Genomic DNA, 22,698 nt, shown 5'->3' with positions numbered 1-22,698 from the left:
TTCTTCTCATGCAATCTGCAAAGACTCTAGCTGTGAATACTTCATCATCTAACAATTTTTTTAATATAGTAAGGAATGGATTCAATTATATGTTTTCCTGTTTAAAATAGTACAATATAATGTTTGAATTAGCATTTGTTTTTACAAAACATGAAAATAATTGTGACATATAGTTATGATAGCATGTATTAGAAACATCTCAGACAGACAATTCAATTGTTATGGAATGAAATCTTCTTGTGCTTTTTATATTCAGACATGTTTTTCAAGCTAAATATTGTGAAAAAAATAAAATACCAGTTTTTTGTAACTTAGATACATACTTACATATACAGATTTTTGCTAGGATTTTATATTTGTCAGAACCACTTTAATAATAACTCTACCAAAATTCATCAAGCAAACATCAATTTTAGCTCTATAAGAAGTTTGTTTGAGAAGGAGATTTATTAAATAGCTTATATAAACCTAAATCACGAAGACTGAACTTCTCTAACTCCTTCCTGGAATAGAAAGAAAGAAAAAGAAATGAGTAGCCAGTCCCCTTTGCAGGTGGGGGAAGGGCAAGAGGGAAGGGCAGAGAAGGATTATGCCACAAGCTCTCTCAGAGTATTTGCCTGAGGTCTCTCTGTAAATATCTTTTCTAAAAACATTAATTAATGAACTAAAGTAGAGTAGGATTGGGACAATGTGCCTGTGCTATGTGATTTCCTTATTTATATCTTTTTTGACTGAAATTTGCAATAAATGTGTCTCATTTTTTTGTTTGCTTTTGTTTTTGTTATAGTAAATGTTCAGTATTTTGTGTCATGATGGGAATTTTAATGAATGCAAAACAAAAGCATTAGTGAGGGGTAATGCCCAGTATATGAATCAGGTAGGTACATGTATTCATTAGCACTGATTACTAACGGTCTTTCATGCTATTGTATATCGTAATGTGGGTCAATCAGATGCACCACAAAAAGACTTATAAAAGAGTTACTGACACTTTTCATGTTCACTTCCAACTCTGGATTGATCCAAAGTTTGTTCACAAAAATGCTGGTGTAATCTTAGACCAGAACACCAGAGCTTCCATGCTTTTTTTCACAAGTACAGCCCTCTTGAGGGGTTTAGAAATGTAAGTGCCCAGAAGAAATGGGTCCTGAAAAGAGTCTGCTCTGAACAGCAACCTTCACACATGTCACAAGTGAAGGAATGTTTGTGACTACCCATGGGGAATTAACTACTTCCCCTTGCAGCCTGGTCACATCAAAGACAAAGTAGCAGCTTTTTTTCTTTACTTTTTTTTTTTTGATCTCCTTCAGGATGCTAATATCAACAACAGGTATGCTGATTAATGCAGTTTATTTTATAATAGACTCCAAAATCAGAGAAATTCCAACAGAGCAGTAGGAAAATGTCACACATTTGATATATAACATATAATATTGCTGGAGTCTCAGCAGTAATTGCAGTCAGCAGAACCCATGCAATCTCAAAGTTGGATACCTGGAGACCTTCACCAGAGGCATAAGAGGCCAGAATTGTACTTGATGCAGCCTTTTTGCTTTCAGTCATATTGGGCATTAGGTGAGTGTGACATTTACCCCTTTGACACACCTTGATTTTGCCTGCTGCTTGGAAAAAACGTAGCACTGACACTCCCTTGTTTGTTTTCTTTCGGGGTTTTTTTGTTTGTATTTGTTTGTTTGTTTTTGTTTGTTAGTTTGTTTGGGGGTTTTTTAGTGTTTATAAATCACCAGTTCCTTTATTTTCTTAAGAAAATAAGTAGGTACTCTACTCTCAAAGAAAAATACTACCAAGTGCAATGGATTAAACCCTTCCTGTTGTTCACTGGTTCTTCAGTGTTGTTCACCAACACTGCTCAATCTAAGACCATCTATGGCTTTTGACACTGACTTCTAAGATGGCAGTTTAAGTGGAAGCAGACTTTCAGTATTTTTTTTCCCTCTTCCAGTTTTACCACTGTATCATGTTTATCAGACCTGTTTGTCACAGAAAGGTGCTGCTAAATAACATAACACTTAGGCAAGGAAGATAGGAAATAAAAGCATGTTTTAGGCACATGTTGAGTCATTCTCTCACCAATAGCTCTTCTTAAGTCAAATGGGCTTTTTTTGCTTCTGCCATGGAGCTACTATTCCCAATAGTCTTTAGATCTGAGCCCACATCCTAGGAAACTAAACTCTCTTTAGCATCCTGCCTCTGGCAGTAGCCAAAAATAGCAGGATGGTAATGATGATGGCTTCCACAGATCAATTATACAGTGTGGTATATGTGCAGATGCAATTTCTTTCTAGTCTCCAGCTCTTCCGCGGGTTTTACTCATTTCTTACTCAGCTTTTGCTCAGGAAAGTTCCAGATTGCTTCCCGCTGAATTTTATGCTACTAGCCTGACCTTCATGATTCAAGTCCTACCTGTTAATACCACAGAATATACTATTAATTTCTATTAATATACTCTTAGAATGGGTATTGGTTTATCCAGTCTTTTTTAGACAGCATTTCATTTGTCTTAGCTTTCTGCAGCAGACAATGCAGCTATGAGCTCTGTAAATTCTCAATGCTTCCCTTCTGTGTGGTTGAAAAATTTAATATCTTAGAACTTTCTTGGAGAAAAAAATCTTGGTTGTTGGTTCGTTGGTTGGTTGGTTTGTTTCGTTTTTCCCAAAAGTTTGTCCCTAGTAACAGATGTACACAGATGAGTTGTTCAAAAGCATTTAGGCATTTCAATCACTAAATCTCATGGCTCCTGCTGTCAAGTTCTTGTACCTTATTATATTTCCAGGATCCCCACTAACAGTAGTTGGGGAATTGGACATCTGGTAAGTAGACCAATCTCACCTGAAAAGGGTGAAATGGAGAAGAAAGGGATGTGGTTTTGACATTTTAGCAGCTAGTTGACCAGAAACAGTTGTCAATGAATACTTCAAAATGTATATGATATGGGATACTTAACCCAAACCTGGACAACTGTCCAGTGTCTAGAGCAGTCCACATGGGACAAGATGTTGGGCATGTCAGTGCCCTTTGCTGCAGCAGGGACTTGATACTTACATAGCTCAGGATGCTTTCATCTCCCCCCCCCCCACCAGAAGAAGGTTTAGGAGTCATGCAACGAACCCAAATTGGCAAAGTCTTTGAGTGTTTTCAAGAAAATGGGCACTGTTGCAATTAATTAAACTTTCTTTTTTTTGTAAGAAGGCTGTCCCAGAACCAGTGAGACTCTTCCTTAAGGTAGAGCTCTGGGCTTTGGGGAGCCAATTACCCTACTCTACATCTTAGGAAAATACCCAGGTAATGGCTACAGAGCAGACAGCTTACATGCTTAAGTATCTCTGAGGACCTAAGCCACAGTTCCTGTTTCTTCCTGATTTTTTGCAATTGTATTTCTTCTTTATCTGATTATTATATGGGTTGTCTAGATCAAAGCATGGCACTTCCCATCATATTTCATTAATATTTACTTATTTATATCTACTTCTTATTTATGCACTTACTTATCCTAGTTCTTTTGTTTTCTGATCAATATATGTCAGAAAACTTCTCATCTGTAACAGCAGGCAAATTAGTCTGAGAATGGAAATGCTCCTGCTTTTTTTTAGCAAATTATTCAAAAGACTTCATAGATATTCCCACAAGGTTGGGATTATCAAATACCTGTGAATTTTGCCGATGAGTCCAGGATAATTTGAATTGCATGTTTGATAACCTGTAAACAGAAATGCTATAAAAACAGCTCTAATGTCAGAATCTTTGATACAGGTCAATCCAGGCAAAATGAAAATGAACTGAATCTTAAATCATAGCATTACTTCCAGGACCTCAGAATGATTTCTAGAAATCACTAGAAGGCAGGCTTCTGTGCAATTGGGATAAACATGTTTACTTTTAAATGATTGTCCAATATGAGACGTAATTCAGAACTTTAAAAATTCACCTCACTATTATTCTTTGGAGGTCTGATTCATAGATCAATGAAAGCAATACAAAGTCTCCTTTTGATTTTAGTGGACTTTAGATCGGCCACCATGGGAATTGCAGGTGACATCATATTGGTGCATATAGAGATAATCACTCAAATACATTCACCATATTTACAAGAAGATAATACATCTATGTTTGAAGGTATTGAAACTGAATTCAGACTCTGTGTTTCAAATCACTTTCTCCTATTAGAGTAAATTAAGTCCAGACAGTTATTTGTCTGGTAGCTGACTCTGACCGTGTTCTTCTATTCCCTACACCCTTTGTGACAGAGTCAATGCATGGTTTTATAAACTTGATAAATTTATTCATCCTGATGGCATAATTCTATGGGTGATTGGGAAGAAACATTCTGGCTTTCATGAATCCAACCTTGCTGTGAAAATTTACGACAGCAGGTAAAGACAGAGAGCAATTAAAGTTTTATTTATTTCTCCACATGTCCAAGACACTTCTGGCCCAAAAATAAGACCCCAGGGGTCCTCTTCTCTAATGTCAGTTGGGAAGCTGGTTATGGGGAATACCGAGGAAGGGCAGGACACAGAGAGATGGGAAGCAGTATGGCCACATCATACCTTTCCCAGTAACGGTGACTGAGATTTGCCAGTTACAAATGTTCATATTAAACCAAACTAGGTTTGGAGTAGAGCTGGTAGTATCTCCCATCCCACCCTCTAAATCACACTTAGAATGACAATCATGAAGCTTCTTTTGTGCATTACAGCTGCAACAAAAAACATCCCATAACAGCCTGACTGTCTACGAAACAGATGGAGGCCTGAGAAATCAATAAAGAAGGCCCTTAGGGGCCTGTGAAGGCTCCTTGCGTCTGAAGAGACCTCCTACACACAGTTTGGGGGATGGTAAATCTGGATACTGATTAAAATCAGTTCATAATGAAGCACCCTATGTAAATGCAGAAGGCCTGGAAAACTGCCACTTATCCTTTAATTCACATTGCAGTGGCTATGTTTTCTTAGAAGAAAAAGGGTTGAGAATTGTTGCTTCATTTTTAACATTAGAGGTAAAATGTAATTTCTTGTTGAGGTCGCTTGCTTTAGTGCGTTTGATTAGGCATAGTGTTGAGCAAGACAGAATTAATCCCCGGACCTCATTCCTTTCTTCCAGCATTTTTCTTTGTCTGTGGTTAACTTCAGTTTGCAGAGTCCTTGAAGCACAGCTCATATCTTTCTGAGTATCCGGAGACATCTTAGTATTTTATAGATGTTACCACAAATAGCTTTTCTTTCTCCTTTGATTTAGATGAGACTCATCAGCAAAGTGTGGTTTAAGAGGAGGCAATGTACCTGGGTCACTTCTTTTCCGTGGCAGTATTTCAAGCCAGGACTGCCTACTGCTTTTCAGTTTCTCACATGCTCCTTGGTCATTAACTGTTCATATGAAAATGAACATATGCTACAGTTACTGAAATGAGAAAAAAAATAGAAAGTGTGAAGTGAAACATATATCTGGTTGTCTTTTTAAATCATTAGTATGACTAGTAGACCCAAATCCCTTGGCTAAATAGCAAGGCAATTTTGATTATAGAAAGTTATTTCTTTGTAAAATATTCAAGTCTTTGTTATTGGTTGGGGGGTGGGGGGGGAGGGGAGGGTTCGGTGTTGGTTTGTTGGGGTTTTTTGGTTTGTTTCTGGTTTTGTTTTTCCCAGAAGAGGAAATGTCAAGAATAGACCACTATTTGCTTATTTAAATGCTGCAGGCTGCATGCATTATAATTACAGTTAGTTAGTTAGTTTCTCTCAGGAAAGAAAAAAAAAGGCTTTTCACTGTGCACCAGTTAAAAATTCAATTACACAAACTAGAAAATTAGAGGTTCCCCTTTGGCTGGATACAGATGACCACAATTGCAGACCAAGTAAACACTTCCTAGCCTTCCTGTACTAACCAAATTTCTGTTTATTCCAGCTTTCTCAAGTGAACCCTGTCAGGGACTGTAAAAGGGATTATCAAGACTGCCGTGGTAAGATTTATACATGTGTGAAATAAGCTCAAATTGATAAAAAAGCAGCAATACTATTTAGGACTATTGATAACCAGAGAGATGAAGTAATAAAGGAATTTGTATGTGTGTGAGATAATCATGTTCAACTTAATCTAATCATGATAATCATTGGTCCACTTCTGGAAAGCATCTCTCTGCAGGGCAGCAGTTGAGCAGATGCTTAATTTGAAGTGTGTGTTTCTCCTTGTGAAATCAATGAACATAATAAGCATGTGCCTAAAGTCAGATGTGACATTAGGTGTTAGTCTGAAAGTGACAGAAATCAGTACAAAACTGAGCTTTTTCCTGAATCAGGCCCATGCCAGGGTTTAACAAAAGAAATGTTTTCATCACTATAACAAAGATTCTTAGTAAGAAATATTGTTTTTTATTAGATTAACTGTTTAAGTTTCACAGATTTTTCAGCTATACAAAGTTAAAAAGAGCTTACTTGCCCAAGAGCCAACCTGCTCTTTAACTAATATACTAAACAAACCTTGCTGCAAGGATAAAAATAGCAATGGGACCCAATCCTGGTTTTCTTATACAGGAAACCTACTTCCTAATGTGTTACCTATTGGGACAACACCCCACAGAGGCAAGCCTGTTATTTTTCTGTACACATTGCCAATTGAGTGCTATCCAGGTGTTCCTCAGATGACCCAGAAATAAATAATTGTATTATTATTTTGTTATATTCCATTACACTTGAATTCTGAGCCAATCAGGGGTAATGTGTGTGGGCTTCATATCTGGTGCTCCTAAATCCCATCAATTAATATGTACACTGAACTTTCCTCTTAGAATATTTTACACAATGAACAAAAGAATGCCATTTGCAAAAAGCATAAGAACCTATTTCTACTGTATGCTATTCCATCCTCTCTTATCTAGCCACTTTATCCACATGGATTTCTTCCAGAAGATAAATCTTTCAATCAGAATTTCTTTATGAGCTGCAGGCTTTGTACTGTGAGGTGTATATCAAAACTCCAAGACAAATTTTGTTCTCTTGAATTTGCTAAATAGTACAAAAGTTTACAAAGAAAGAAACCTTAGATGTCTACTCATTCTAGTCACAAAAAGTTTTTGTAATTTTTTTTTCCACTCAACACAAGTGAACAGGGTTAGTCTGTGTATTATCTTAAACATACAGAAATTCCTAGATATTAGATCAATTTAACTATGCACTAAAAAGAGGTTAGACTGCACATAAATCTTGTCTTAAATAACTCGTTGATGTGTCTTGTTAATTTATTTATTCACTACACTGATATGTTATGTTGCACAAAGGATGCTCTCTTAGAAGGTCTATGAAAAATTGTCATAGTGAACCTTGAATATGCCTCAATGGGGCTTTAATTTAAGGCTCATTACTGTTTACATACAGGAATATGTACTTCCTTCATCTTTCTCATTCCCTGACCTTTCCTCCCCCCTTTCTATTAACCATCTTTTTACTGCTGCTTCCAAGGTCCCTTTCATTGTTGCCAAGTGAGAGGTAGTTACTCCAGCTGGATAAAAATGATAATTTCTATTCAATTAGAAATTCATAAATTTTAACTTGCAAACTCTTAATTTCCCTGTATTTAAAACAAACATGAAACTTCCACAAAGTCCAGACTACAAAGCCTGTCTGGAAATACTTATACATACCTTTTATATGTCTCATACACATCTAAATTTAAATATTTAATTTCAACCAAGTCTGATAAAAAATACGTGCTTCTGCATTTCTACAGTATCACATATGAATTGTTGTTATTCCCAATTGCATCAGGTAGGTTGTGCTGGTTGGCCACAACACACCAGCAAGCCCACAGTCCTCTCCATGCACATTGTTCTTCAGGATCTCTGACAAAGTCTCATGAGGTGACACAGTCTTCAGAAAACTTAGTTTCCTTTGTGTTGTTCTTGAACATCTCAGTTCCACTCTAACCTCAAAACTAATGTGAAAGGCCTAAGTGATAGCCAAACCTTCTGAAATTGGGGGCTCAGTACAAAAACAAGGTGTGCACTAAAGCCTGGGTGTCTCGCCTGTCATCCCATCTGCGGAAGAAATTCAACAGTGTTTCTGCAAAGAAAACAATGACAACTGATCAAACAAAGGAGAAAGTGATGAGGAAATTTATTTGACTTATTCTTGAATGCATTGTAACAAAGGTAAAAATCATATGTTTTAGCATCCTGGAGAAAAACTGAATCACCTAGAAGTTGTAAACAGGAGAATAGTTGAACCTTGAGATCAAAGAACATTCATTTTGTATCCTAATATGAAATTACTCAGGCATAAATGAACATAGAGAGTTTTGTTTGCAATTATACAAATTCTTTAGCTACTCTAAAATTTGACATTTTATAAACCTCATAGAACTTGGTCTCAGACTAATTTTGACCCATGTTTACCCCTTGGTGTAGTCTTTTAGTGCAAAAGTTCTTGTTTAAAACAAAAAAAATGAAAACAACTAAAGATCTAATTGCGTATCTGTCCAAAATGCAAGCATATTTCCCACAATATCTTTACTTGATTATGACATTTTCATTTTATTAAAAACGGCAAGTTTAATATTGTGCATTAAGCCGCAGCAGAAGGATATTGAATCTTCAAAAAAATCTTTCCAAATTATGTAACCATCACTTTGTTTGCAGTACACAGTACAATCTTTCCTGTTAATGAAAGTTCCCTGTACTAAATTCCCATAGTAAAGAAGTGCATAGTATTTTCTAAATTAACTGAGCATCACCAGTTTCCAATGTGACACTGTTACTTTGAACCCTTAGGAGCGTTTTTTTGTTGGTTTTTTGTTTTTTTTTTTAATATTCCACCTGGGAGCTGATTTAAGAACTGCTCTTTTAACAACTATGTCTTTCTTAATATTTTAACAAGTTTACAGACCTCCTGGGGTGTTCTGTAATATTGAAGTTGCTTCACAGAAGTGTTCCTGTGAAATTTTAGAGTTATTCAGGAAGTTTTGTGAAATCCTACTGAACTGAAGCAAGGTGAGCTAGATACCATACTGTGTCTGTTTCATTCCATTACAGACTTATGTCTGTTAATTATTATTTTTTCCTTCCTTCCTTCCTTCCTTCCTTCCTTCCTTCCTTCCTTCCTTCCTTCCTTCCTTCCTTCCTTCCTTCCTTCCTTCCTTCCTTCCTTCCTTCCTTCCTTCCTTCCTTCCTTCCTTCCTTCCTTCCTTCTTTCCTGCTTTCCTTCCTTCCTTCCTGCCTTCCTTCCCTCCTGCCTTCTTCTTTTCCAAACTTGTATATTTTCTCACTCATCCCAGTTTGAAAAGTTTATTCTTGAGCCTAATATATTTTTCTTCCAAATCAAATCACTGGTGAAATTCACACTGAAGTCATTGAACTACACTGGAGTACTTCGATTTGTGCTCAGAGCTAACACAACATATATCCAGTCTAAATTTGCAAACATGTGACTGCTGTCTTTCTTTTACCCCTATCCAGGTGGTGTGAGAAAGATTCTGTATAGGTGGATAATTTCAAAATGACTTATGTAAAATTATATTTAAATGATGATGAAGGAAAGAAGAAAAATCTCTCCATGATGGTCTTTGATACAAAACATGATCACATCAGATGCTCCGATCAGTAGAGAAGATACATCATTCTTTGTTGCTTTGCACACTGTAGTCGTTTACCTTTACACAAAACTTAGGGGGAAATTATTATGAAGATATTTTACAAATACATTGATCAGGCTTATTAGTCTGCACAAAAAATAGGGTGTGGCCAGTCAGATCCAGTATATTTTCAGCCTTCAAAGCATATAGAAAAAGTGCTAAACTACATACAGAGCACAAGAATTAGTTTGTTATATGAACTTTCTCAACTTTGTCCTTTTATATGTCTAAAATAAAATTATATTAGGGCATACCTGATGGGCTTATCTAATCAGAATATAAGTATACAAGAAAATGAAAATTGAAACTAACCTCCTGTAAAATAAAAGGACCTATACTGTTAATGAACACCATTCTCACTGTTATTGAGAATAAACACAGAAAAATTGGAATTATCCCTCTCTGATTTAGATAACATCACATTTTTCACCTCATAGTTACACCAGGGCAGTGAGTTCACCCCACATCATTGACAAATACCACTACTTGCTTTTGCCTAACCATAAACTGGAAGAATAGATCCAAGATGGGCAGGAAATTACTGGTTTTTAGATGAAGAATGTGTGAGTGAATTTTGGTGTCCAAGGCTCCTTGCTGAGTGAACACACCCTCTGGGGTGATTGCCCCCACCCTGAGGGTCAGCTCTGATCTACTGCCTGGGTAGGCGGCACAGTGTTTGAGTCAAGTACCAAGTCATTAAGTGTTTTAGATGTCAGAAACAATTTCTTAAGCTTTACTCATAATTCAGCAACTGACCAGAGCACATCAGAGTATTGATGTCATTCATGTGGCAAGAACTGCCACCTAGTCCTTTACAAATGCCTTCACGTATCTCTCTATGATCAGTTTTTGAAGCTGCATCTAGATTTCCTCTTTCGTTACCTATTGCAGCTCACTTTTGGCTTTTGCTCTCCAGCCATGTTGACCTCCACTTTCTTGGAGTACACGTTTATGCTCACTGCAAACATGTTTGGATTTGTGGTGTATATATAATGTATATTTATCTGCCTGTGCATGTGCGTTCAGTTCTGTGTGTGTACGATGTGTATATTGTGTATATGTATGTATTTTGTGCTGGTGGACATTTGGATCTTACCACCATATGTAGCTTAGATTAGTGAGGGCATACAGTCAGACCGGAAGAGACATAACCTGAGGTCATATAACATGTAATTCTATGAAACCAATTAGGAATTAAATGTATAGATTAATTACATCAGCTTTGTTTGTTTGTTTGTGGTGGATGTGTGTAGGCAAATGCCCAAGAGAGCAGCTCTCAACTTCAGCAAAGCTTGACCAGAATATTTCTTGGTCTCCAGACTCCTGAAACAAATAGATGTTACACCATTTCAGTTATAGACAAATGTATGTTTTTCTCTGCAGCTCCGTCCTCCTCATCAAAAAACATCATTCTTTCCAGTTTCTTCACCTTGTCCCCTTGCAAGTCCAAGTCCCTTGTAAGAAACATTCAGCCTGTTGTCCAACACAGTGGTTGAATTCTCTACACAAAGAAGATATGACTTTCAACAGCTCATTGAAAATATTTACACAAGAATGACAGATGATTGTAAGTAGTGATCTATATAATGATGTTTCTATTTATAGTTTAATATAATAATTTATGTTGTTTACCATTGCAGTCTGAGTAATAATTTATGTATGCCATCTGTGCCATAATGATATCTGTTTATTGGGTGACGCAGGTCAAGTCAATCCACACCAGCTACTGAAAATCTGCTTAAGTGTAGTGGTCTAATGAATCTAAACAAAGTGTGAAATATGCTATTGTAGATAAAGATTAAGTCATTTGTAGATGAAAATGCCTATAACATTTTTCCTTCTGGGAGATAACAATGTCTTCCACTGGAGTAGAAGCTGTGCATACCAGCTCTCCATCATCAACAATGTCAGTGCCAGCTGCTTCAGTGATAGAAGCAAAAAACCTCAGAATAGCCAGTTACAAGATATTCTTTGCCCTGGGAAAGTTTTATTTTAATATCCCATAGTTAGAGGTTAAATTTTGCCCTCAAGTATGAGGCCATACTTGCCTTCCAAAATTTTTTTTATTGATTTTATTTTTGGACACCTACTCTTAGAAAGTAGTAGCTGGCAATCTAACCTCAGTGACAGAACCATTGACAGTGGCTTGAAATAACAGACCTGGCTCTTCCCCACTGGTCATTAGATGCCAGGAATATATGAAGAAGGCATTCAATTAAAGAAAACTCAGTGTTAAAGCTGCAATACCCACAATGTAGCCAATGCGACCAGAAAATTGGGGTTAGAGCCTTGCCTGCAAAGTGCAGGATTTTGTTCACTGTCCCTATCCTTCACCCATATAGTATGCAGATCTAGTTTGCAAACAATTTTACCTGAAAAGGATTTCTGATGTATTTTCAGCTTGTAAGGCTAAAAAAGAGTTTAACAACCAACCAAACAGACATCATTCTAATCCCTTTCTGTAGGCTTACCTGCATGGCAGTGTAGAAAAAAAAAATCCGAAGTAATTCTTTTCATTTTGAGTCTACATATCGCTGAACAGCATGTTAGATCAATTGTATTGATTGGATCAGGTAGGTAGTGAAGCTGGCTTCAAAGGCACTGTAATTTCTTAGAGGACTGCTTGAGGAAGAATGACCTTCTAGCGCTGGTGGAGAGCAAGGAGGACAGTAATGCTTTTAAGTCATTGAAGGTCACAGCATAAGTTGGTTGGGAACAAAATATGTGAAGAATAAATTGTTCTACACCTACCTTTTTCTCCTGTCCCACCCCGATGTCTGTCTATCTATGCTGTTTTCTCTTTTTTTCTTACTGCTGTCTTCACACTCTGGTCCCTGGATATCTATATTTTTAAAGTCTATCGAAATGCTTGTTAGCTACTATTGGTCCTCTTCCTGTGAGAAATGAAAGCCTTAAGAATGTCTGACATCATCCTAACTAAGGTGTAAAATAACCCTTATGAACGACCCTTTAATAATGTTATCCACAAGAAGCCATAGAAAATGTTCCAGGAGAAATTCAGCTCACAATTTCCTGGCTATATCAAAAATCTCCTAACTGCTGTTGAAGTAAATGGAGCATTTTGCCTGTAATGTATTATTTTGTGTGCAGGGATGGAAAAATGTTGGTCATTCTTTACATTCTTTTACTGAATTACCAGAGTAAATTCATCTAGCCACTTGAGAAAAAAGAAAGTAGACGGGAAGTAATTTATCTTCCTTCATGATTATATATGGTTGGTCTTCTATTAAAAGGGAAGAGATAGAACTATAAGTTGACCTAAGTCAAGTACATCTGTTATTTTCTTGCCACATGCTATTGCTCTGGTTTATGTCCAGTTTGGTAATGTTCCCAAGATCATACCAGAGAAAAATTTAGAATAAAACATGTCTTTACAGTCTGTGTATGTTTACTGTAAGGAGATGAGAGAAGAACACACTTTGTTTTGAGAAACTATAAACATTCCTGTGTTTCTGATGTACCTTTGATATAAAAAGAACTTACTCTCTATGGCAGCATCTTCCCATTGTTAATTTGCTATGTGAATGAACAGTTGTTTGTGCTAATTCTGTCACCATTTTGCTCAATTATAACTCAGCATATGTTCCATTCTGTTCCCTGAGGAAGGTGTATGTGGTTACACCATTGTCTAGTGATTGTTAATTTAGCAAAAAAGAATCAGAGGCAACCAATCTCTTGCAGGTTCTTCTCTCTCTTTTTTTTTTTTTTAATCATCATCATTTGGCATCGAATACTGAGATTTCACATTTCCTATTTGTTAGGAGGAACACAAACTGTCATCAAAATATTGGATTAAGGAGTCATATTTCTCAGCAAAAACAACTATAAAATTTCAAACAGCTTTACTCATCATCTCTCTATTTTTCAGAAAATATGGAAGTTGTTAGTTCCTGTGTAATACGAATGAAACATAAGCTTCCATTTATGATAAGTAGAAGATTAATTTTTCTCTTCTGCTTCTAATTCTTCTGTAACTCTGCTCCTCTTGTGCCTAAAGACAATTGATCACATTCTATAAAATATAATTTTTATATTTTACAAACAGGATTTTTTTTTCCAGAAAAAAAAGCAAACCACATTAAGGAAAATGCTTCTTATTGTATATGGCAATCTTAAAAATAAAATAGCTTCCAAACAATAGATTTATTTATCTTTTCCTCTACTTCTTCCACCCCCAAAAAATTAATACTAAAACAAGCCTTCTGTCTTTTGTGGAACTCATGTATATTTTAATAAAGTTAACCTCAACTAATAGTATCTAAAACATATATATGACATGAGAATGCCTTACATAGTATTTATTAAAGAGAAAGTTTTGTTCAAAAATTGATGACCTCCTTTACCCAACAAATTTTCCCTCATAGCTATTCTGAAGCAACAAAATAAAAGAAGCAGAAACCTCCAAAAGTCAGTAGTAGTATTTGCTATGTAGGGGAATGACTTTATTTTCCCTCTGTGTATCAGCAGATTGCATTCTTGTCATCAGAATATTTTCCTCGTGATTACAAAAGCACAAGGCAAAACTCATTCTTGCACCCCTGATATAAAAGAATTGTACCGGTTCTGTCAACTTAATACTTCGCCACAATATCACCTCTATGCAGTGACTAACCAGAGTATTTTCTACATCTATTCTAGATATCTGTGAACAGATAATGGATAATTATCACATATCTTCCAGCATTTTAATGTCTTTTTATCAAAGGAAAGTACAGAAGGTTAATATATCTGTCTGCTTTTTACTTACAGATACTCTTTTTTCTGAGTGGAATGTCATTCCCAATTAATGGTTTGAGGCAGAAAAAGGTAAGCTCAGTCAAAGCTCAAACATAATGGAGTAATCAGAAAGCAAAAAGCTCATGGTTAAATCCAAAGCCACTTATTTTGTTCCCCTAAGCAATACTGCAGACTCAGATGCATTAACCAAGGTTAAATCAAATAGTCATGATGTCTGTATGTTCAATTATGCATAGCCTGAGCCAGAGACCCATTCTGAGCCAATCTTTCACAGGCTTATGCCAGTTTACACCTGTCAGAATCTGGCCATGTCTCAAGCTAAATCTATGCAAATCTTTTCCTTCTATGTACAGCTGCAGACTGTGTCAAACAAAACAAAACAAAACAAATAAAAAAACCCCACAACCAACCAAACAAAACCCAAATAAAACAAACACCAAAACCAAACCTGAATTATATGGTGATCCAAAGATCATTTCCCCCCCCCCCATAAAACAGCTTGAATGTTATTTTTCTTGTACTTTATTTTACAGTTTAAACTATTCTTTTGCAAGACTTTAGTCCCCACATATTCTCATGTATCTGAAAAAATGGGCTGCTTTTCCTGTTACATCAGTAAGTATTGTTCAGGTGAGTGTCTTCAGGTGTTTGATAAGAGACCAACTGACACAGCTCTTGGAAACAGCCATAGGACAGGCATTTCCAAAAAAGTACTTTTTAGTGTCTATTTCTAAGAGAAGCAGAAATAATAAAGTTATTGAAAGTGTTTAATAGCAGTCCAAATAAACTCATCAAGGTTGCAGACAGGAGCACATTTTCTCAGCTGAAGAACTGATAAAAATGTCTGTATTAAAGTCATTAGAAACAGTAATCACATACTGGTTTTAGAAAAAAAAAATCTCAAAAGTGTGATTTATTTTAGAAATAAGTAGATAAACTGGAACAAAAGGTGTGCTTATTTTTTTATTATTATTATTAAAATTTTGAAAGGAGTACAATTATGGAAATAATCCAGGTGTTTCAATTTCCAGCTTTCAGCCAGGTGTTCAGATCTCAGCTTTAATTTATAAATTGTAGTACAATAGCTTAAATTGCAATTTATATTGCTTATATTCTAAGGATTTCACAAATATCACATATATCAACATAAAATAATTACCTAATTCCTCTTCTTAAAAAGAACTGAAACTCTTTTCGTGTGTTTATTTTTTCTACTTCTTATTTGTTTCAAAATTCCTAATTGCACAAAAACTCCTTTGTAATAAAATTTTAAAGGTCTTGTCAAAATAAACTAGATGTTCACTTTTTAATTATGCAACATTTAATTAGACAGATGAAGCTGAAGACATGTTATTTCAATTTTCTGTGTATATGTCCACATGTCACCGACATGTAGTATCTATCCATTCATTCACTTAATTTAGGCTATACATTCAAGAAAGGCATCCATTGTCATTTGCCATGTAGCATGCAAATAACCACTTGCTCAATTTCTTTAGCAAGAAAATATCCCTGATTAGTCTTAAGGATCAATATGCAATATAATTTTATTTTCTCTAGTTGTTTCCTTTATTAATTCCTGACTGTCGGCAATGCCTGTCTTTTCTTACATTTTGCATATCCAGTTTGATATCTGCTTTTACAAGAAACGTTTTTCAACTCAATTCATCATGTGCAGTTATGAAACTTATAATTTGTTGCAGTTATTTACTAATGCTATTCGATTTCATTAATATCAAAGTCTCCCTGAAAAAATAATTAATGAAGCAGCTTAGTGATGGATTCCCTCTTACATTATCTTTGCCAACTTGTAATTTATTTCTATAAGCTACTTGTTCTTTACAACAGACAAAATGAAAGGTTTGTCTGGACCATCTTCTGCTTTCACTTCACTAATATGATTAAAATGCAATGCATTAGCCAGATCTATCCATAGCTTATAGTATCCTGAAAGTGGAAGAGATCACAAGAAGTTGTATAGTCTACCCTACTGCCCTATATCATTCCTGATAGGTGTTTGGCAACCCTGTCCTCACAGACCCTAAAGAGAAAATTTCTTAGCAGTCACCTCCCTCATTGCTCCTCAGTGTTGAAGAACAATACACAGTAATGCATGGAAGAGTATTAATAAAAGATTACTTACATATTTTATGTTTCCTTAATGTGATCACCACTGGCAGTTTCCAGGAGTCCATAATATCATGTATCTGGAAAGGAGGCTGTTGACAAAAACAGTCTCCAAATTCTGCTAATGTGCAGTTTATATCTCTACTCTGTCTCAGATATCACAATGGCTGAAAATCTTTCTCAGATGAGCATGTTGAAAAAAGAAAAAAGAAAGACACTACGTATTTCAAAACCTATTTGTTAGTGTAATTTATTGAATTACCTCCAAATAAATGCACCTGAAATTCTGTGGAGACTTTTAGTATCTGGAAGAGAACATTATTTTCCTTTTACTTTTTCTCTCTTTTGTTCTGAAAATACTTAGGGTGTAATGAAAAGACAAATACTACCATGTCTGTCTTTTAGGAGAAACATGTTTATATAGTGCTTTTGAAGCACAAAGCAGAAATATTTTTTAATATGAAGTTGAACTGTGACTAAGACAGCATGGAGTCACACAAGAAAAAATCTCCATGTAGAATGAAACAAAGGGACAAATATTGGGTAAGCCTCAGAGTCCATCACAGCTCTTTTCCCCTGAAAATGATGTCAAGTCAAGAGAAATAGAGAAGTTCTTTTTTTTTTTTTTTTTTACACCCCACTAATTGACAGGCTATGGCTTACCACCTGGAAACATCTCTAGATGCTGTGTACCCTATTCAGAGCGTCTATTTAGATGATTTCTACTTGAAGGTTTTGGGTCATCCCCTGTTGGCAGCTTTACTCCAGGATGCAGGTTGCGCACACTCTCCTACTCATATTTTGTGAGGGTTATGATTCTAAACTGTAAACATGAGTGTTATGATAGTAGGCCTCATTAAATCTATTAGGGTGCCTCATTCTCCTTTGTATGGGAACAACGTGGGAAGAGGCCAAGGACCCATCACTGCTGCACACCATTGTCACATGCTCCGTTGGACTCTGTCTAAGAAGTGACCATTTAGCTAACACAGAGCCACAAGAGATGGAGGGAGAGATGGGAAGAGGAAAAGATGAATGAGTTTACTTATGCAAGTGTTTATGGCCGCACGATGGAGAATATGATATTTTAAAAAGGGGTAATGAAACTGAAGATACCGACTGAGAGCACAGAGTCAGTAGAAGGGAAAAGGAAGTAAAGTGTCCAACAGCTGAAGTGACACCGAACAAGGAAGGACTTCAAGGGGACTGAAACATCAAAGTACCTTCTGCCTTCAAATATAACAGTCAAATCCAACATCCAGTCCCACTTGTAATCTCAGTGCTCTTTTCAGAATTTGCACTGGTTTGGTGTGAGGTCTTGAGCCTATTAATATCTCTGTACTATACTATCTGCATCTGCCTAATATGCGTATGTCTTTTCCTCCTGATGTTGGCTATCTAAGCTATGTAGACCAGATAAAATGATTTGATTTTGGATCGAAACATGTTGTTATTGTATTAATGCAAAATTTTCTCAAGTGTTACACTGATACCTTCAATAGCAACTAAATATATTTAATGTTTCTACCCCTATAAATTGCTTTTTTTTCCCTAAAAATTTCATGTTTCTGTTCTTTCTTGAATAACGACACACTCTTTTAAGTACATTTGCAGTCATGACTTAAAAAAATGAAAATCTTCTACAGCTGCCAATTGCATATGCAAGTTCTCTTGACTGGTGGCTTTGTCACCAGGCAGGTTATAAGGAGTCACCCGAGAAAAGAAAACAGAGAACTAAAAAGAACGTTCTTTACTGTTTTGGATAAAATTTTCTGATGTCATCGTTGTTAGCAAAACTGTGGGACCTGTAGTCCAGCAGAATATCTTAAACTAAGCTTTGAGGTACTAGAATGGTTTCTGTTCTAGAATAAATACACTGGCATTTCATCTCTGAGAAAATGCAGATTAAAAAAAAAATGAAATAACTTCAGGTTTTCATAATTCTTGATAATTCCTGGTTTTGCATTATGATAGTTGGTGGCATCACACCAATGCTATTCATTTTCCCTAAGCTCTGCAAAAAACATAGTTAATCAGAGGCTTTGGAGTACAGTCAAGCCACAGAAGATCATATTTCCTGGCCGAGTCATACCCAATCAGTCCAGAACACTCAATATTTTAACAACTCAATTAGTGCTACCAAATCAAAGGTGACTCTGACTATAACACCACTTAAAGACAACAGAAAAAAAATAGTAACAAAAAATAAGATTTTTACTCAGGATAAGTTAATATACTACTATTTTAATGTCATTCTTAGCCAACAAATTATTTGCTACTATTTCATCATTTCAGCCTCAAGTTTTGTCTCATGTCCTGAGTCCTGACTCAATTTTAACAGCTGTGTGAAAGTCAAAGTTTGGTAAAATAAGGACAGTAGAAAGTTTTGGTGTACATTAAAATCTTGAGTAATCAGCTGTAGAGACCAACTGTGATTAAGTCCCGACAAACAAAACAGGCACATTCTGATGGGAAAAAGTAAAAGCAGTTTCTTGCCTGTCCCACCAAAATGAGTACTCAAGTGAGTTAAACTATATTAATAAATGTAAACAATAATAATAAATGCAAAACTACTTGTTTTTGTGTAATGACTCTGTATGCTAAAGTCACACCTTCCATGTCTTATATGCATAGACTGAAAAAGGTATTACTACCACAGAAGGACCCCTTGCTGTGAACATCTTGCAGATTTCCAGGAGCCAGGCTGTCATCAGAAAAGCGATCACACTGAGCAACAATACAGAAACACTGAGGAGATAACTGTGAAAAATGAAGGATAACATAGAATATCAGAAGCATCTAAAACAACTTATTTCTTACTTGTTCTCAACAGTAATTAGACCAATAATTTTCTGAATTTTACCATTTACAAAATGTGCAGAGACACTTTCAAATACCAAGCTCACATAATAGGAAAGCAATATAAACCCTCTAAATATAAAAATGGTAGTGAATTTACTTGTATGTAATAATAGATTGTACTCTATGTGCATGGCTAACCATATGGTAAAGAAGCTGGTAGTCTTGCGTCTATCTGAAAGAATAGCATCTCTGTACAAAGAAACTGCCTTTTCACTGAAATCAAAAGAAGTGGGAGGAGTCATTTTACTGTAAGAATCATTTGCTCCTTACTAAGAGAAAGAACAAAAAAATTATATTTACTGTCACTCAAACTTCATCCGAAACAGTCTGACAAAAAATACATATAGATTTAGGAGTTTGGCAGACAGTAAGTTGCTGTGAAGTAAAGTTTTTGTGTTTTTGCCCGATACTTTTAAAAAAGTAGCTCTGTCATAAGTGATAATCCAGTAAACCCAGAGTGTTTCTGTTTGTTTGTTTACTTTTTACACTATAAATTAGGCTTAAAATAATCCTGCCTGTGTGTCATCAACTCTACATCAGACAGTCACAGATCATAATGCAGCATTCAGTGCCACCTTTGCACTAAGAATTACTGTTTTCAACATCCTGAGACAAAACAATGAGTGAATGGGACTTCTCTTTATATTTTACTTTTGGTCCGGTGGAGGGTGACTGCAGCCACTTGTGTTTAAAATTCTAAAACAGGCATCTAAAGTCAAGATAGAAGGAGAAAAGCGTTGCATCATCTAACAAAATACCATATATCTCCCCCCCTAAATTTTTTGGCTTTATCCACTGAAGTCTTACAGCTTTCTTTTTGCCATTGTGCTTGTAAAAAAGAAAAAGAGATTGAAAGGAAAAAGAAAAAGAAACAGAAAAAGAAGAAGAAAAAGAAGAAAAAGAAGAAGAAGAAAAAAAGAAGAAGAAAAAGAAGAAAAAGAATAATAAGAAAAAAGAAGATGAAAAAGAAGAAAAAGAAGAAGAAGAAAAAGAAGATGAAAAAGAAGAAAAAGAAGAAGAAGAAGAAAAAGAAGAAGAAAAAGAAGAAAAAGAAGAAGAAAAAAGGAAGAAGAAAAAGAAGAAGAAGAAGAAGAAAAAGAAGAAAAAAGAAAGGAAAAGAAAAAGAAAAAGAAAAAGAAAAAGAAAAAGAAAAAGAAAAAGAAAAAGAAAAAGAAAAAGAAAAAGAAAAAGAAAAAGAAAAAGAAAAAGAAAAAGAAAAAGAAAAAGAAAAAGAAAAAGAAAAAGAAAAGGAGAAAAAGGAAAAAGGAAAAAGGAAAAAGAAAAAGAGGAGAAAGGAAGAGAAAAGGATAAAAAGAATGAAAAAGAAAGAAAAAGGGAACAAATATTCATAAATGTTTTTAGACGTAGTTTATGCATTGGTGAATGGTTCTTTATACATGATACTTATGGGGTATTTGGTTTGTTTTGTGATTTTGTTTTAACTTTTAAGAAGTGCTGTTAATGTGATTAATTAACAAGAATTTATTGACTAAAATCTCTGCACAGCCAAACATATATGATTTTTAAAATGTATTTTTTCAGGTGAAACTATAAACCAGGGTCCTAATTAAGCCCTGCTGTTTCCTGAGATTTTGTGTGCACTACGCTGGGAAGGAAAGTTACATGGAACTTTACTTGATCATGGAAGAAAAATCTGGAGAGTAAATTCAAGCATTCTATTCAGTTCTCAAATATAGTCTTCACTTGAGGGCTACAGTGAATTTATGCCCATGTTAAACATTAAAGCTCTGTTATGGGGCCAAATAAGGGGAAAACTCAAATCAGCTCAAACATCAGGAGCGTAGAACTTCAGCACCACTGTAGCAGAGATCCCTGGCATTCCTCGATTTTCCCTGAAATACTGTGATTGATCACAGAGTTTGTTATTATGACATTCTATTACACGCATTCTCTTCCCATTACTTTGCTAAATTGGGAACCTTATTTTCTATAATACAAAACAATTTGTAATAAGTATAGTGTATTATAAGAGGGATTTGAAGCTTTGAAATTTGCCTTGGAGGGAGCTTGTGGGTAGCTATAGATGAAACTATACTCCACTGAGATCTTAACCCACTTCAGAGAGAAGGTCTTTATAAAAACTGGGGGGGGGGAGGGGGAAGATTAGCATAATCACTGATTTACGTAAATTTCTGACAGAATCTAGGTTTCTGTCTCCTATGAGATATCTACATAGCTAAGACTCAGATGTGCAAATATGAATATACACACTTGAATACCATCAAAAAGTACTACCACTTTAACACAGTGCCATAAATAACCGTGGAATTCACAGGAAAGGATAAGCAGAGCTGCTAGATTTATACAGGAGACTTTTTTAAGGTAATTTAGGAACAACTAGGTTGTCCATTAGGGAAGGATCCAAATTCAATTAACATGTATGCATTTATAACAGAAACAGTCTCACCAAGAAAAAATGTATATAGATCTTTTAATGTAAATGGTAAAATATTCTTGTTGACATTTTTATCTGTAAATCCCGTTTCAGTTATTTTGCACTTAAATACATAAAAAAGAGTCTGGATTAAATTAAATTGTGTACAGGCAAATGTATTATATATAAGCTATCCTACAGTTGAGTCCCTGTCTCTTAAATAGTTTGTGTCAAAAAGGTAATCATGCTACCTGTCATTTGCAAATCACTGCCTTTCTCATTTCCGTGGCTCCACATGTAGTGTATTTTGGGAAAGTGTAAGTCATTTCCATTTTCTCTGCTGTGATTATTTCCACTTTATCTCTTCTACATCAAACTTCGAGATGCAGACCAAGTCCAGGCTGCAGCTTTTGGCTTGAAAATAAACAACCTAGACATTACATATAGATATTCATCCTTAGATTTTAATACCTGATATGATTCAGGCAGGTGCATTTCTCTAAAATGAACCTTGAAATAAGGCACTTGTTCTTCTTTAAGGTATCTCACAGACTTGTTCTTATTCCTCTTTAGGCACTAAGGTAAGCTCCCCAAATCCCACCCCTTGACATTTCAAGTGCTTCATGTAAAATGCTGCTATCTTCTCTCAGCTTGGAGAATGGGGAATCATACAAGAGCACATCGCTGAACAATAGCACTGTGACAGCCAGACACCCTCCTCCAACAGTGGAGTGCCTTGACAAATATCTTTGCTGACCCCCTTCAGCACAGTCAAACTTGCCTTGTCATGGTAGCCATGTCAATGAAAGATCCGTTCAAATGAATAAAACATTAGGATGTACCTAGTCCATCCAGCTGCACTAGATAAGGGCATAGAAATTGCTTTTGGTGGATGCAAAACATGCAACACAGATAGAAAC

At 35.6% G+C, this 22,698-nt stretch overlaps 1 long non-coding RNA gene across 1 annotated transcript; it reads right to left on the bottom strand.

The window, feature by feature from the left end:
• Nucleotides 1-1,353: 1,353 nt before the first annotated feature.
• On the bottom strand, nt 1,354-17,081 carry LOC135579022 (uncharacterized). The gene is made up of 4 exons (XR_010471270.1): nt 16,538-17,081; nt 12,108-12,283; nt 7,652-8,069; nt 1,354-5,418 (listed from the first exon to the last, which is right to left on the bottom strand). It is a non-coding gene; the product is annotated as an uncharacterized LOC135579022 (long non-coding RNA).
• Nucleotides 17,082-22,698: the final 5,617 nt, after the last annotated feature.

The sequence above is a fragment of the Columba livia genome, chromosome 1 (genome assembly GCF_036013475.1).
Source record: "Columba livia isolate bColLiv1 breed racing homer chromosome 1, bColLiv1.pat.W.v2, whole genome shotgun sequence".
Lineage (NCBI taxonomy): Eukaryota > Metazoa > Chordata > Aves > Columbiformes > Columbidae > Columba > Columba livia.
This window is presented reverse-complemented; position numbering and strand designations above follow the sequence as displayed.